The sequence below is a fragment of the Equus quagga genome, unplaced genomic scaffold (genome assembly GCF_021613505.1).
Source record: "Equus quagga isolate Etosha38 unplaced genomic scaffold, UCLA_HA_Equagga_1.0 64843_RagTag, whole genome shotgun sequence".
In the NCBI taxonomy this organism is placed as follows: Eukaryota; Metazoa; Chordata; class Mammalia; order Perissodactyla; family Equidae; genus Equus; species Equus quagga.
In genome coordinates, this window is record NW_025800661.1 from 38,989 (window position 1) to 56,887 (window position 17,899).

At 41.1% G+C, this 17,899-nt stretch overlaps 1 pseudogene; it reads left to right on the forward strand.

Moving 5' to 3' along the window:
* The first annotated feature begins 1,901 nt into the window (after positions 1 to 1,901).
* Positions 1,902 to 15,925, forward strand: LOC124234026 (butyrophilin subfamily 2 member A2-like; annotated as a pseudogene).
* The last annotated feature ends 1,974 nt before the right edge of the window (positions 15,926 to 17,899 follow it).

Consider the following 17,899-nt stretch of genomic DNA (forward strand, 5'->3'; position numbering starts at 1 on the left):
CAGAGAATAATTGGGTCATCTTGTCATCATCTGATGAGGCACATCCCGGTTGGACGTGGTTCCCTGTTAAGCTACATCTTCGGCAATGGGTCCTCCTCATTCTCAGAACACATGTGTTTCCCTCTGGCTCAGGTCAGCTACCACGGGGCTTGAGGCCCGGCTTCACTAGGTACTTCTGGTACAAACTCCCCCAGAGCCCCTGGCTCTTATTTTCTTCAGAAAGAGGCTGTGAGCAGGCCAGGCCCTTAAACTCTCACAGCCCCCTCTTTTGTTCCTTCCCAAGAGTAATCCAGTCCTGGAAGGAAACTGTGGAGCCATTCCTAGTGTGCTAACTGCACAGTTTTGAATTGAATCAGAAAGGAATTAGCAGCTTCCAGGGGAAATATTTAGGCTCTTGAGGTAAAAATAAATGTGTCTCAGGAAGATTATTCCAGAAGAAATCTGTACAGTGGTCTGATTGAGGTGTGTGGGGCATAGGAGGGGAGCATTGTGTGGGTGTAGGGGGGTGTTGGACTCAACAGGTCCTTCTACTGGCAGATAATGAAGCCTAATCAGAAACTCTTTGTTGCTGCCATCTTCCCGTCCCCACAAAAATGCCACCCCGCTGAGAGAAAGGGGTCTTGCCTCTCAGTATTCTCAGCATCTCTCCCTCAATAGTTTTTGAATGAATGACAGGGTCTACAGTCTTCTACTGCAGCTGCTGTCTTGCTTCATTCTCTACCTCTCCAACCCTTCCCTGTGTTCTCCTTTATTTCTCCACTGCCCCCCACAAGCAAAACAACTTGAACAAGACTACTCTGGCTTGCAAAGAGGATTACTTTTGTTTACCTCATCACCTGCTCACCTCACAACTCCATCCACTACAACATAAACACTTCTACACAGATCTCTCTTCCCACTTAGCAGCAATGCCACAATTTGCACAGAATCTCAAGGTTTTGCAAAAAAATAAACAAAAGAAAAATATCTTCATTCTGAAAACAGAAAAGGAGATAAAAGGGGCAGATCATCTCAAAAGGCTATTCTCAGCTCTCTCATTTTAATTCTTAAACTGTTTCTGTGTATTCTACCTAGCGACTAGTGAGAAAGCAGACTTGGAGATACTTTTGGCTGGCAGACACACAGACGCCCAATCCTGGACTCTAAACTATTCACTGGAAATCTTGGAAATTTGTGGTCACAGAGTAGACCTGGTGCCAGGTTCTGCAGCCCTGCACACTGTAACTAATGGGAGAGAAAGAAGATTTTTTTCTCTGTTTTCAGGACTACTTGCTCTCTGGCTATGACTATGCTCATGAGGGGGTTGTAGAGAAGAGAGATAAGTGGAAAAGCATCATTTGAGTGGCAGGGGAGAACAGAAAACACAGAAGTGAATTCTACAAGGTAGGAAAAGGAGGGGAAGCTCTATAGCTGTACATGGTGGTACCATTAGTGGAGGAAGGCAACCTGCTTGGGGGAAAGGCAGGGTCCCCAAGAGAGGGGAAGCTTCCTTGTGGGGAGGCTCTCCATGACTGGCTTTACCTCTGGTCACATAGCCTGATTCCCGGAAGGAGCAAGGGAAGGAGGGTATGAAAGAATATGAGGTAACAACAGATGAAATTCAACTCTGACCAGAAAAGTGAGCAGAGGAGGGTGGAAAACTGTCTCCCTCATCTTTGTATTGTTGGTTTATTCCTGGGATGTTTAATGAATCAATCTATCTGGAGAAACCTGAACCTGGAGAGGAAGGGAGCTGCCCAAGACCGAAGTTGGGGCACTGATGATACCAACACGGGTTAGAGGAAAGTTTGACCTAGATCAGATCCAAACTGTGGTGCCAAGTCTCCTTGGTGGATTTCTCCATGTCTGTGCCCCTAGGTCTCTGGTCCCTGCCCCTCCTGGGTGACTCATCTTTGGTGCTTATGGAGCCAGCTGCTTCCCTGCATTTCTCCCTGCCAGGCTCCCTTCTCTTCTTCCACCTCCTCAGCTTGTTTGCACTGGTCTCAGGTAGGGTCCATGCCATTAGCTCCTATCAGCTTCTCAGAAAGGAAAATCAGCACTTCAGTCTGTAAAACACTGCAGTCTGAAGAAGTGCTGCAGATGTGTTCACTCATCCTTTCCTTCTGCACATGCTCATTGAATGTATACCAGTGCGGTCCTGTGGAAGTACAATGAGAGTCACAAAGGCCAGCTGCATACACAATTTTAAATTTTTAATTAGCTGCATTTAAAAAAATAAAAAGGAAACAGAAGAAATAAATTTTATTAATATCTTTTGTTTAACCCCATGCAACCAAAATATTATTACTTAAATTTTAATTAATGTAAAATATTAACAATGAGATATTTAATATTTTTTCCAAATATTCAAAATTATCTGTATTTTCCATTTACTCCACATTCCCATTAGAACTATCCAGTGGCTACCATATTGGACAGCTCAAGTTTATACTCCACTCCAGGCTCTATGCTAGATTGGGGAATGGAAGCAAACCTCCGTGAGCACAGGGTCAGTAGGAGGTGCTCAGTGTATCATTCTCAGTGTTTTGTTCAGGAAGCATTAGCCACCTCAATAGACACTCCTACTAGGTATTTATTGCTGTTGACCAGCCACAGCTACTGGCCTCCAGAATCCACAGCCCAGGAAGCACCTGTGGCCTTAGAAAGAATACACCTGAAAGAATATATTAGAAATGGGGAAAGAATCTGTCTGTGCCCTGGAATATGCACTTCCTTTCCTGCCTTAGAAATGTGATGGCTGGTGCCCCTGTCTCATTCTACCCTTTTGTTGAACAGACCAGTTTACTGTCGTGGGGCCAGCTGATCCAATCCTGGCCATGGTGGGAAGAAACAGCATGTTAGGCTGCCACCTGTCACCTGAGAAAAGTGCTGAAGTTATGGAGGTGTGGTGGTTCATGTCTCAGTTCTCCCGCGCAGTGCTTGTGTATAAGGGCAGGCGAGAGAGGACAGAGGAGCAGATGGAGGAGTACCGAGAAGGGACAACCTTTGTGAAAGAGGAGATCAGCAAGGGGAACGTGGTGCTGATCATCCACAAGGTCACAGCCCAGGAAAATGGCATCTACCATTTTTAATCCGAGAAGGGAAATCCTACAAAGAGGCCACCGTGAGCCTGATGGTGACAGGTGTATCATTTCACTTTGTTCCCTTGCTTTTTCACTCTGTGACTCTTGGGAAACTTTTTTCTCCTAACCTCAGGCCCATGGCAGAGCAGCAGATATTTGCTTAGAATCTCCTTTAAACAGGTAGGGTGACTTCTTCCTGTCCAAGGGCCAACTGTGATGGATTTCCCTGCTTGGCTGTGGGCATCTCCTCTTGTGAAGCACCCACAGAACTCAGCTGTAGCCTCGAACAGGGCAGAATGTTGAATCCCTACAAACTATTCTTATATTTACTTCTTGGAGATCTCTGAGGATCTTCCTCAGTAGCATGATTTAGAATTAGAAATTTTTATTTGTGAAATATAACACACAGAGAAAAAGTCAGGAACATTAGTATACAGTTTTCAGAACTATTATGAACTATAATCCATATAACCACTACTGATACCAACACATTGAACACTACCTATTCCTGACCCGTGTTAGTTTGCTTAGGCTTTCATAACATACTACTACATACTGGGTGTCTTAAACAAGAGAAATTTATTTTCTTACAGTTCTGGAGGCTGGAAGTCCAAGATCAACCTTTCAGCAGGTTTGGTTTCTCCTGAGGCCTCTGTCTGAGCTCACAGATGGCCACCTTCTCGCTGTGTCCTCACATGGTGCTCCCTCTGTGTCTTCACATAGCCTTTCTTCTGTGTGGACATTCCTGGTGTTTCTCTGTGTTTCCTAATCTCCTCTTCTTACAAGGACACCAGATTGGATTAGGGCCCACTGTAACAGCCTCATTTTAACTTAGGTACCATTTAAATGCCCTATCTCGAAATACAGTCAGTCTGAGGTACTGCAGGGTGGTCTTCAACATCTGAATTTTGGGGGACAGAATTCAGTCCATAAGATGCCCCTTCCCAAAATCCCCTACTGAAACATATTCCTAAGCGTGGAACTGCTTTATAATAAGAAATACTTATTTTCATCCTTAATACATAATACAAATTTGTTTTCTAAAGAGTTTGTTCCAAAATACACTCTCATCAATAATGTACGATGCTCCTTAAATTTTTCATCAAATTCAGAGAAAAGTTTTTCGCATACAATTTCAATCCATTCTTCCTTCTAGCCAGTGGTTTTTCAGGACTGTGAAGATCAAACACCATCTTTGACCCTTTTCACCCACTTCCCAACCTTTCTCCTCAGCATGTACAACCTCCTTCTGTAGGATGCATTTTACTTATTTATTTCAATTAATATGTCTCTTCCACTAGAATATAACTTCCACGAAGAGCTGTTCACTATTTTGCTTCTGCTGTATCCACATCTTTAGAACAGAACCTGGAGAATAATAGTTGCTCCACAGATATTAATTGAATGAAGATATGAATCTGCTCCGTGAGCTGTAAGTGGTCATCATGTCTGAGCTATCTCTAGTCTACACCTGAAGTCTGTTTTCTTTTATTTAGGTAAATTGCCTCATAAAATTACATAAGTTTCAGGTATACCTATTTATATTTAAATTCCTGTGTAGACTACATCATGTTTACCACACAAAGACTAATTATTGTCCATTACCATACACATGTGCCCTATTACCCTTTTCACCCTTCTCCCTCCTCTTCCCCTCTGGTAACCTCCCACCTAGTTTCTGTATGTATGTGTTTGATTTTTGTTGTTGTTGCTTTTATCTGACTCTTATGAGTGAAATAATATGGTATTTGACTTTCTACCTTTGATTATTTTGCTTAGCATAATACCCCCAAGGTCCATCCCTGTTGTCACAAATGGCAAGATTTCACCTTTTTTTGAGATTTGAGTAGTATTCCATTGTGCGTGTATACATACATATACATATACAGATATGCATCACATCTTCTTTATCCATTCATTCGTTGATGGGCATTTAGCTTGTTTCCAAGTCTTGGCTATTACGAATAATGCTTCAATGAACATAGGGGTGCAGATATCTTTTCGCATTTGTGTTTTTATATTCTTTGGATAAATACCCAGGAGTGGAACAGCTGGATCGTGTAGTAGTTCTATTCTTAATTTTTTGAGGAATCACCATACTGTTTTCCATAGTGGCTGCACCAGTTTACATCCCAACCAGAATTCCCTTTTCTCCACAACCTCTCCAACATTTGTTATTTCTTGTCTTGTTAATTATAGCCATTCTGACAAGAGTGAGGTGGTACCTCATTTAGTTTTGGTTTGCATTTCCCTAATAATTACTGGTGGTGCCTCTCATGAGCTTTTTGGCCATCTGTATGTCTTCTTTGGAAAAATGTCTATTCAGATACTTTGCCCATTTTTTAATTGGGTGGTTTGTTTCTTTGTTGTTGAGTTGTATGATTTCTTTATGTATTTTGGTTATTAACCCTTTATCAAATATATGATTTGTAAGTATCTTCTTCCAGTTGTTAGGTTGATTTTCATTATGTTGATTGTTTCCTTTGCTGTGCAGAAGTTTTTTAGTTTGATATAGTCCCATTTGTTTATTTTTTGTTGCTGTTTACCTTGTCTGATGAGACATGGTTTTCAAAAAGATTCTGCTAAGACCGATGTCGAAGAGCATACTGTATATGTTTTCTTCTGGAAGTTTAAGGGTTTTAGGTCTTACATTCAAGTATTTAATCCATTTTGAGTTAACTTTGTGTACGGTGTAAGATAATGGTCTACTTTCATTCTTTCACATGTGGCTGTTCAGTTTTCCTAACACCATTTATTGAAGAGACTTTCCTTTCTCCACTGTATGTTCTTGGCTCCCTTGTCAAAAATTAGCTGTCCATAGATGTGTGGGTTTATTTCTGGGCTCTTGATTCTGTTCCTTTGATCTGTGTGTTTGTTTTTGTGCAGGTACCATGCTGTTTTGATTATTATAGCTTTGAAGTTTTTTTTTTTTAAATCAGGGAGTGTGATATCTCCAGCTTTGTTCTTTTTTCTCAGGATCCCTTTGGCTATTTGGAATCTTTTTTTGTTTCATGTAAATTTGAGGGTTCTTTGTTCTATTTTTGTGGAAAATGTCATTGAGACTTGGATAGAGATTGCATTGAATCTTTAGATTGCCTTAGGAAGTATGAACATTTTAACTTTGTTAATTCTTCCAATCTATGAGCACAGAATATTTTTCATTTTTTTGTGTCTGGTTTGATTTCTTTCAACAATGTTTTATAGATTTCAGTGTACAAGTCTTTCACCTCTTTGGTTAAATTTATTCCTAGGGATTCTATTCTTTTTATTGTGACTGTAAATGCGATTCTAGTCTTAATCTCTCTTTCTGCTATTTCATCGTTTGTTTGTAGAAACAAAACTGAGTTTTGTATGTTGATTTTGTGTCCTGCAACTTTGCTGTATTCATTTATTATTTCTAATAGTCTTTTGGTGGATTCTTTAGGGTTTTCTATATATAAAATCATGTCATCTGCAAATAGTGGCAGTTTTACTTCTTACTTTCCAATTTGGATCCCTCTTATTTCTTTTTCTTGCCTGATTTCTCTGGCTTGGACTTCCAATACTATGTTAAATAAGAGTGGTAAAAGTGGGCATGCTTGTCTGGTTCCTGTTCTTAAAGGGATAGTTTTCAGTTTTTCACCATTGAGTGATATATTAGCTGTTGGTTCAACATATATGACCTTTATTATGTTGAGGTACTTTCCTTCTATATCCGTTTTATTCAGAGTTTTTATCATAAATGGATGCTGTATCTTGGATGCTTTCTCTGCATCTATTGAGATGATAATATGATTTTTTGTTCTTCATTTTCTTGATACGGTATATCACATTGATTGATTTGTGGATGTTGAACTATCCCTGCATCCCTGGGATAAATCCCACTTGGTCATGGTGTACGATCTTTTAAATGTATTCTTGCATTCTATTTGCTTGTATTTTGTTGAGGATTTTTCCATCAATGTTCATCAGCGATTTTGGCCTGTAATTTTCTTTTTTATGTGGTCTGTGTCTAGTTTTGGTATCAGGGTAACATGGCCTCATAGAATGTGTTAAGAAGTGTCCCCTCCTCTTTAAGCTTTTGGAATAGTTTGATAAGGATAAGTATTGAGTATTCTTTGAATGTTTGGTAGAATTCACCAGGGAAACCATCTGTTCCTGGACTTTTGTTTTATGGGAGGTTTTTTATTATTGCCTCAATCTCCTTACTGGTAATTAGCCTACTCAAATTCTCTATTTCTTGTTGGTTTGGTTTTGGAAGGTTCTATGATTCTAACAATTTATCGATTTCTTCTCTATTATCCAATTTGTTGGCATATAGATTTTTGTAGTATTCTCTTATAATCCTCTGTATTTCTTTGAAGTCAATCACAATTTCTCTTCTTTCATTTCTGATTTTGTTTATTGAGCCTTCTCTTTTTATTCTTGGTGTGTCTATATAAAGGTTTGTTAATTTTGTTTATCTTTTCAAAGAATCAGCTCGTAGTTTCATTGATTTTTTTCTATTGTTCTTAGTCTCTATTTCATTTATTTCCACTCTGATTTTTATTTTTTCCTTCTTTCTACTGATTTGGGGCTCTGTTTGTTCTTTTTTTATTTAGTTCCTTTAGGTGAACTGTTAGATTGTTTATTTCAGATGTGTCTTGGTTCTTCAGGTAGGCCTGTATTGCTATAAACTTCCCTCTTACTGCTACTTTTGCTGCATCCTATATATTTGGCAAATTGTATTTTCACTTGTCTCCAGTTATTTTTTTATTTCTCCTTTGATTTCTTCATTGATGCAGCAGTTGTTCAGTAGTAATTTGTTTAATCTCCATATATATCGTGGCTTTTCCAGTTTTCTTCTTGTAGTTGACTTCTAGTTTCAAACTGTTGTGGTCAGAAAAGATGCTTGGTATTATTTCAGTCTTCTTTATTGAGACTTGTTTTATGGCCTAATATATGTGATCTATCATGGAGAATGTTCCATGTGCATTTGAAGAGAATATATGTTCTGTGGTTTTTGGATGGAATGTTCTGTATATATCTACTAAGTCCATCTAGTCTAATGTGTCATTTAAAGCCAATGTTTCTGTATTGATGTTTTGTTTGGATGATCTATCCATTGATGTATGTGGAGTGTTAAAGTCACCTACTGTTATTGTGTTACTGTCTCTTTCTTCTTTTTATGTCTGTGAAAAATTGCTTTATATATTTAGATGCTCCTACGTTGGATGCATAGATATTTACAAGTGTTATGTCCTCTTTATAGATTACTCCCATTATCATTAAATAGTGCCCTTCTTTGTCTTTTATAATAGCTTTTATTTTAAAGCCTATTTTGTCTGATACAAGTATTGCTCTCACAGATTTCTTTTCATTGTTGTTTGCATGAAGTATCTTTTTCCATCCCTTCACCTTCATTCTGTGAGTGTCTTTAGGTCTGAAGTGTTTCTTCTATGCAGCATATATATGGTTCTTGAGTTTTAACCATTCAGTCACTCTGCGTTCTTTGATTGGAACATTTATTCCATTGACATTTAATGTAGCTATTGATAAGTATGTATTTATTACCATTTTCTGACTTTTTTTCTAGGTGTTTTAGTAGTTCTTCTTTGTTCCCTTCTTCTTCTCTTGCTCTCTTCCCTTGGGATTTGATGGCTTTCTTCAGTATAATGTTTGGGTTCCTTTCTCGTAAATTTTTTTGTGTGTTTGTTATAAGTTTCTTGTTTGTGATTACCATGAGTTTCATATATAATAACCTATGTAAGTAGCAATCAATATTAAGTTTATGATCTCTTAAGTTTGACCTCTTACTAAAAGCCCTACACTTTTACTCCTCTCCCCCAACATTTTATATTTGTGTTATCATATTTAACCTCCTTTTGTGTGTGTGTGTGTATGCCTTAACCTCTTATGATGAGAGATAGCTATTTTTAGTAGTTTTGTGTTTTGACCTTCATCTTAGCTTTACAGGTGTTTGATCTGCCACCTTTACTGTATATTCACCTTTACCAGTGATTTTTTTTCTTTGATAATTTTCTTATTCCCATTCATGGTCTTTTCTTTCCCACTTAAATAAGCCCCTTTAACATTTCTTGTAAGGTTAGTTTATTGGTGAAAAAGTCCTTTAGATTTTGCTTGTCTGGAAAACTGTCTATCTCTCCTTCCATTCTCAATGATATTCTTGCTGGGTAGTGTAATCTTGGCTGTAGGTTTTTTCTTTTCAGCACTTTGAATATTTGGTGCCACTTCACTCTAGACTGTAAGTCTAGAACGTAAGTCTAGCCTGTAAGTGCTGAGAAGTCAACTGATAGCCTTGTGGGGTTTCCTTTGTATTTAATTTATTGTCTTTCTCATGCAGCTTTTAGGAGTCTCTCTTTGTCTTTAATTCTTGGCATTTTAATTATAATGTGTCTTGGTGTGGGCCTCTTTGGGTTCATCTTATTTGGTGCTCTCTGTGATTCCTGTACTTGGATGTGTTTTCTTCCTTAGGTTAGGAAATTTTCAGCTATTGTTTCTTTGAATAGGTTCTCTGCCCATTTGTCTCTCTCTTCACCTTCTGGTACACCTATATTATGAATGCTAGTACACTTGATATTGCCCCAGATGTCCTTTAAACTATTGTCATTCTTTTTAGTTATTTTTTCTTTTTTCTGTTCAGCTTGGGTTATTTCCCTTACTCTTTTGTCCAGCTTGCTGATCCATTCTTCTGTGTCATCTACTCTGCTGTTGATTCCCTCTAGTGAATTTTTCATTTCCATTGCCATCTTTTTCAGTTCTGATTGGTTCTTTTTTATATTTTCCAATTCTTGTTGACATTCTTGCTGTTTTCATCTATTCTTCTTCCAAGGTCAGTGAGCATCCTTATGACTATTAGTTTGTACTCTTTATCAGGTAGATTGTTTATGTCTGTTTCATTTAGTTATTTTTCTGATGATTTTCCTGTTCCCTTATTTGGAACATATTCCTTTGTCTACTCATTTTGCCTACTTCTTCATTCTTGTATCTATGTTTTAGATAGATCAACTACATCTCTAGATCTTGGAGAAGTGGCCTTATGTAAGAGATGCCTTATGAGGCCCAGCAGTGTGTTCTCCTCTCATCATCAGTTCCAAATGTTCCAGGAGTGTCCCCTTTGTGGGTTACACGTGTCTTTCTGTTGTGGTTGGGTTGCTCTTGCTGCAGGCACAGGAGTAGGCTAGGCTGGCCTCTCAGGGCAGCTGGTTGTAAGACTCAGGTGCACGTGGCTGCTATGGTCACTTTAGTCATTTTATTGGTTGGGACAAGCCCAAGAACAACTGGCTGAAAGATCTAATAGCTTGAAGATTCTGCTGTTTTGCTGTTAAGTCAGTCAGACCCCAAGCATGGCTCAGGGGCTCACAATTGCTGTAGGCCTCCAGCCTGTGAGGCTGTGGTCAGCTCTCAGGAGTACAGCTGAGAGGGGCTGGCCCCAGGTGTGGCAGCACACAGTCATTTCAGGGGTTGGAAGATGGGGCAGGTCCCCTGCTTGGCTGTTTGAGATGGCCAGAGGAACAAGTCTGCTGTAGCAAACAAGCCCCACTGCCAATGGGCACACATATTCCACCAATGTAGTTTCCCACCCTGTGCACAGAGCCTGCCTCACTGAGGCAGACCCACTCACCCACTGCAGAATTCCCACACACCCCACCTACATGGGCCCACAAATTCCTTGCTGGTGGGAGGGACCAGTCCCTAGGGTGAGCTGCCTGCCCTGGCTGAGCTGGATTAAATCTTTGCTCTAATGGTGGAGCAAATCCCTGCACTAAAAGGCCAGGAGAAGAACTCCAATGGCATCAGCCAGCATCTGTGCCAGCACACCTATACTAGGTCATAATAATGGTGACCACCAGCATCTCAGTCCTTGGGGAAGGGAGCCCAGCTTTCTCCTACCCCTCTGAGATGTGCTCAGAGCCTACCAAGGGAGTCTCTTTTACCAATGAACTGTGAACCTTTCTTTCTGATGGTTTTGCATTGTTTTCTAAAATAGGTGAATCTATGCATGGGGCCTTCAAGGGCAGGGTTTTCTGTCTCTTATGTTTGATAGCTTTTCTCAAGGTATTCCCCATTGGTTTTAGTAGCCAGCAAAGTGAGGAATTATGATACTTGTCTTGATTATGCTGAAATCAAAGGCTGCTTATTGTGGCAAAGCTCTCCCACTCAGATCACCTACTCTTCCAGGAAAAGCTTTGTACCTTAAGATTGCTCCAGACTGTGAAGCATTGCAGCTAAAATGTGGTTTCTTTCCTCAGCAGATGGGTACTTCTGCCTCTTCAACACCTGTCCGTGTTGTCCCTTGTGGTGAGGCTTCTTATCCAGTTTCCAGTTCTCTGTCAGAGGTAATTCTTCCACAGGTAGTTGTAGATTTATTGTGTTCTTGGAAGTAGATCAGTTTAGAGTCCTCTTACACCCCCATCTTCCCAGAAATCCTGATATCTGTTTTATTGACCTTTCCCCAGGAGCCTCTGATCAGTCCATGTTTTAATCATCTTTGAAGTGTGCATTAGTCAGGATATGCTAGGTTTTGCTCTGTAATAAGCAGCCCTCAGACCTCAGAAGGTTAACATAACAAAAGTCTATTTCTAACACTTGGAACATGTCTTTCGTGAGTCTGGTGGGCTCTAGTTCACACAGACCTCCCTCAGGGACCTGGAACTGTGCAATTTATCTTCACAGAGGGAAAGAGCCTGCAAATCACTCCCTGGATCCTAAAGATCCTGCCTGTGAGGTGCTCCCAATATCTATACTCATATTTCATTGACCGAAGCAAGTCACATGATTGAGCCTCATGGTGCAGGAGAGGCAAGTACAGTCCTAACCGTGTGCCCAAGGAAACTGAAATGTTCGATAGACAGCTCTGAAGAGCACCTTCAGGCTTTTGTTACTGGACATTCTTTTAAAGCTTCATAGTCCGAATCACAAACAGAATCAGTCAGGATCTGACTCACACCAGCAGATAGTCAACACAATCTCTCCAGCATCTAGCAAAGTGCTTGGCACCCGGTAGGTACTTAATAAATAGTTATGAAATGAATGAGTGAAGAAAACAAATTACTGGAATCAAAATTTCATAGTAGGAAAAATTTATCCTTACACTCCTTCTCATCACAGATATTCATAGATTCATTTCGAAAATATTTAACATGCATCTCCTGTGTTCAAGTCACTGTTCTAGAAATGGAGGATAAATCAGAGAACATGATACACAAAGATACCTGCCCTCCTAGGGCTCCTACTCTAGAGGTGCAGAGAACAGTAAATGAAGTAATTAATTAAACTGTATTTTATTTCAAATGATAAAAAGTCCCACAGACAAAAGAAAGTAGGGAGGTGTTGAGAGAGCTGGGGGCATGCAGGTAATATAATTATAAACGGAATGGTCTGGGAAAGTTTCATTGAAAAGATGGCAATTGAGGAAAACCAGAATGCCATGAGGGAGTGAGCCGTGCACCTCTGGGGTTGACTGAGAGGATCCGATGTGAAATCTCATCCAGCACAGCGCCTGGCAAGTGGCTTCTTGATGGGGACCCATGTACTTTATCATCCAAACTGGACACTTTGGAGAGTGAGGGGAGGCACTGTTAATACTTGTACCAGAACAACTGAAATAAACAAGAACTACCCATCAAATGACAACATATGGACATCTAATTTCTTAATAAATATTAATTTTGCCTTTTTTCTCTTTCTCCAAATACTAATTGTAGTAGGATGACTCATGTGTAAACAGATAATTTCATGAAAGCATGGTTAAGTACGAAAGCTGTTGGACCCACAGAGAAAAGGAGTGAAAATTCAGCCAGGAGGAATTTGGCAAGGCTTCAAAATAGAAGTGGCATTTAGACCGAGATTTCCACGTGTTCACCACCAAAGGACTAATTAAAATCCATCACCACACACATGTGCCTAATTGCCCCTTTTACCCTCCTCCCTCCCTGCACCCTTCTGGTAACAACCAATCCAACCTCTGTCTCTATGTGATTGCTGTTGTTGTTTTTATCTTCTTATGAGTGAGATCATGCAGTATTTGACTTTCTCCCTCTGACTCATTTCACTTAGCATAATACTCTCAAGGTCCATCCATGTTGTCACAAATGGCCAGATTTCATTGTTTCTTATGGCTGAGTAGTATTCCATTGTGTATATATAACCACATCTTTTTATCCGTTTGTCCCTTGATGGGCACCTAGTTTTTTTCCAAGTCTTGGCTATTGTGAATAATGCTGCAATGAACATAGGGGTGCATTTATCTGCACACATTTGTATTTTCATGTTCTTTGGATAAATACCCAGTAGTGGAATAGCTGGATCCTATGGTATCTCTATTCTCAATTTTTTGAGGAATCTCCATACTGTTTTCCATAGTGGCTGCACCAGCTTGCACTCCCACCAGCAGTATATGGGAGTTCCCTTCTCTCCACATCCTCTCTGAAACTTGTTTCCTGTCTTGTTAATTATAGTCATTCTGACGGGAGTGAGGTGATGTCTCATTGTGGTTTTGATTTGCATTACCCTGATAGCTAATGATGTTGAACAACTTTTCATGTGCCTGTGGGCCACCTGTATATCTTCTTTGGAGAAATGCCTGTTCAGAGATTTTACCGATTTTTTAATTGGGTTGTTTGATTTTTGCTGTTGATGGGTTCTTTGTATATTTTGGATATTAACCCCTATCTCAGATATCATTTACAAATATCTTCTCCCAATTGTTAGGCTGTCTTTCTTTTTCTTTTTTCCTTTTTTTTGAGGAAGATTAGCCCTGAGCTAACATCTGCTGCCAATCCCCCTCTTTTTGCTGAGGAAGACTGGCCCTGAGCTAACATCCCTGACCATCTTCCTCTACTTTATATGTGGGATGCCTACCACAGCATGGCTTGCCAAGAGGTGCCACATCCACACCTGGGATCTGAACCAGCAAACTCTGGGCCGCCGAAGCAGAACCTGTGCACTTAACCACTGCACCACTGGGCCAGCCTCAGGAGTAGTCTTTCACTTTGTTGATGGTTTTCTTTGCTGTGCAGAAGCTTTTCAGTTTTATGTACTCCCATTTGTTTATTTTGTCTATTGTTTTCCTTGCCCCATCAGACATGGTACTTGAACGTATGCTGCTAATACCGATGTCAAAGAGCGTACTGCCTGTGTTTTCTTCTAGAAATTTTATGGTTTCAGGTCTTACATTCAAGGCTTTAATCCATTTTGAGTTAATTTGTGGTATGGTGTAAGATCATGGTCTACTTTCATTCTTTTGCATGTGGCTGTCCAGTTTTCCCAACACCATTTATTGAAGACAATTTCCTTTCTCCAGTGCTCTTGGCACCCTTGTCAAAATTAGCTGTCCATAGATGTGTGGGTTTATTCCAGGCTTCACTAGATACCATCTCACTGGGACCTTTCATCCTTCCTCTTTGGAGTTTCAAAATTGTCGCAGTCAGACTTATCAACTTGGGGAAAGGAGAAAGTCATTTTAACGCAATGGAAATGTAGATTGAATAAGTAATAACTGCAGACGGGAGAGTCGGCAGAATGTCAGGGTCTGAAGCATTTCCTGTATCCAGAGAGGTCATAACTGCATGTTGTTAAAGCAAAATTGGATGGAAATAGTTCCCCCTACCTTTTGCCATACACACCTCTGAGGTAGCAGGTTAGCTTTTGGGGACATTATCCTCCTTTTTTACCTGTTAAAGTGTGCCCTTGTTAGTCATTTGAATCAGTAGTCATCTGGTTAAACTGGTGGAACACAGAGGACAATTGAAGGGACACTTTACCACCCAGGAACAAGCGTAGGTAGAAATTGGCCTTAATTGTTTCATTGGGAGAGGGATAGTACCTCTTTGCTGATTTAAGCCAAGTGGGAAAGGTTCTAACTACAGACAGTTCCAGAGATCAAATGTCTTGAATAGAAAAGGGGGCAGATCTGAGAACGTTGAAAGTGGGAACCATTAATTTCACCCTCTTTGCTTAACATTCTACATTTCTTAGAGGCCCAATTATCCTCTACCTGAGGCAATGCTCCTGTCACTCAAGAGAGAGAGGTGAAGCCTCAGTAATTCTCTGTCTGTGAGCTACCTGGGACCTGGGATCAAGGGGCCTTCATGGAAACTACCACCACATGGGGGATCTCCCATCACCTTTCTGGGATATCTCTGGGGAACAGGAATAGCACATTCTCCAGAGACCCCAGGCCTTAACCTGAAACTTCCTCTGCAGCTGATGTGGTCCTGGTCCCAGACGATGCTCATCCTGAGCTTCTCCTGTCAGACGACCAGAGAAGTGTGAGATGGCAGCCCTCCAGGAAGGGTGTGCCTGAAAACCCAGAAAGATACGGCTGTGGGCCTTGTGTCCTGGGTCTGGAGAGCTTCCCTTCAGGGAGGTATTACTTGGAAGTAGAGGTTGAAAACGTGATGGTCTGGGCTGTCGGGGTTTGTAGAGACAGTGTTGAGAGGAAAGGGGAGGCCCTACTGGTTCCAGAGAATGGCTTCTGGACATTGGAGATGTTTGGAAACTAGCACCAGGCTCTGTCCACTCCTGAGAAAATTCTCCCCCTGACAGAGCGATTTCACCAGGTGGGCATCTTCCTGGACTATAAAGCTGGAGATATCTCTTTCTATGATATGAGGGATGGATTACACATCTATACATGTCCCCATTCACCCTTCTCTGGGCCACTGAGACCCTTCCTTAGGCTGGGGTCTGATGACTGTCCCCTCTTCATTTGCCCAGCATTCACAGGGGCACAGGAGATCATGGTGCCTAAGGGTGGCCTGATCCTTCACAGGGCAGGGATCCACCACAGCCACCAAGATAAATACCCTTGTCTCATAGCCAAGTAGAGAAGCCCTGGCCATCTCTACTACCACAGCATAGCACCCTGTGGAGGAAAATGACCTTTCTTCCCTGTGGTCACAGAAGGGAACTTCTTTCAGAGGACCCCTTGACACTCTCTTCAGGCCCACACCCCACCTCTCTCTTATTAGTCTGTTACTTTGATAACTCATTCCTTGTAAATGTGGGACAGGGCCTAATCTCAGGAAACCTGTGCTGCCACATGGCTATCAACCAAGAAGAAAGTGTGATAAGGTAACAGGCAGAAAACTTGCTATTTTAACCTCAGAGTAACACATTCAACCTGATACCTGAGTTGACATAAGGCACTGTGGACTCGGGGTGAGGACAAATGGATGCATTAGGATGTAAGAGGGGAGGAGGAAACCACAAATAGAGGCCAGAGATAAAGGAAGTAGGAACAGAGAGGTGGGAGGGGGCTAAGGTTGTGGGACTGGCCAAGCCCCGTGCTTACAGCTAAGGGGTTCCTAGAGCTGATGGTCCATTTCCAACACATTCGCAAGATTTCCAGACCACACATTTAAGCTCCCCAGGCCTAGAACGGGGATGAAGAAGGATAAAGGGTGAGGACACATGTGGATCTGGCCTGGTTCAGCTGTCCCTACAATAAACAAGGAGTCAGTACTCAGTTTTTGAGTATGGCCTAAGGTTTGAGGTCCCAACTGAGCAGGTCAAAACTGGACCATGTTGATCATAAGGTTCAGGTTCGGCGGGGAGAACAGCAGTTTCCAGCTTTTTGGTCTTTAGTCACTTAAAAATTATTGAGAACCTGAAAGAGGTTTTGCTTATTTGGGCTATATCTGTCAATATTTATGGCATTAGAGATTGAAATTAAAACTCTTTTATGTTGGGTTCATGGTGTGTCTGTCATGTGGTATATATATATGTTGTGTCTGTTGTGTGGTGGGTACACCTTGTATTTGTTGTGTGGTAGGTGCATACTGTGTCGGTTGTGTGGTGCATACATTCTGTGTAGTTATGTGATGGGTACATACTGTGTCAGTTGTGTGGTGCACACATTCTGTGTCTGTTATGTGATGGGTTCCTGGAGCAGGAGCAAGTGTAGAGGAGGGAGACTGATTAGGAAACAGTTTCAGTTGTCTATGCAAGAGAAGATGATGCAGGTTTGGACCACGGTGTTAACCATGGTGTTGCAGAATATAACAGATTCAGGAGTTATTTGGAGATAGGGCTTGCTCATGGATTAAATTCTTGGGATGAGAGAAGGATAGAAGCAAAGATGAAGTTTAGGTTTGGGATCGAGCATCTGGGTGGATGATGGGAGACTAAGAGAAAAGTATTTCAATTATGTTTCTTTTGGTCATGGGATTATGTATGCTCTGTGTGCTTGTGTGCTTGTATGTGTCTGTGTGCTTGTTTTGCATTTCTGTTTTTCTGTGTTTAGCACATACTACTTTTGTGGTCAGAGCTCTCTCCTGTGGTAGATAGGCTCACTGTCCCCAGTTCTCCTCTTGTCAGCCATGAGTCTTTGCGGTGTTACACCTCATTGACTTTGGGCTTGGCCTTGTGACTTGCTTGGCCAATGGAATGTCAGTGAAGTAGAGGCTCTAAATATGCTTCACGGTTTACCTTGGCTCTCTTGCTTCTGCCATTTGCCAGGACTGGGAGAAGCATATGTAACTCCTGGTAGCTTCTAGTTCTAGAATAAAGAGACCTCTGCAGTTGAGAGGAACCCAACCTCCATCCTGGAATCCAATCTAGTCAGCCAAGCCCAGGTGAGCCCACCCAGGACCAGCTGCACTCCAGTTACCCTGAAGACCCATGAAGAAGAAAAATAAGTGTTGATATAATCTCTTGAGTTGTTTGGTGTTTGTTTTGAGGCATGATCGCAATAGGTACCTGTCTAATATGCATAGACCCAGAACAGAGTAACTGTTATTACCATTATTATTTTGCTTTTATAATAATGGTAACTCCTTGCCACTGATTGGCTGGGGGACTATTTTGGCTAGGACTGAGGTTCTCCATTTTGTGGATTAGAGCAGTTTACTCAT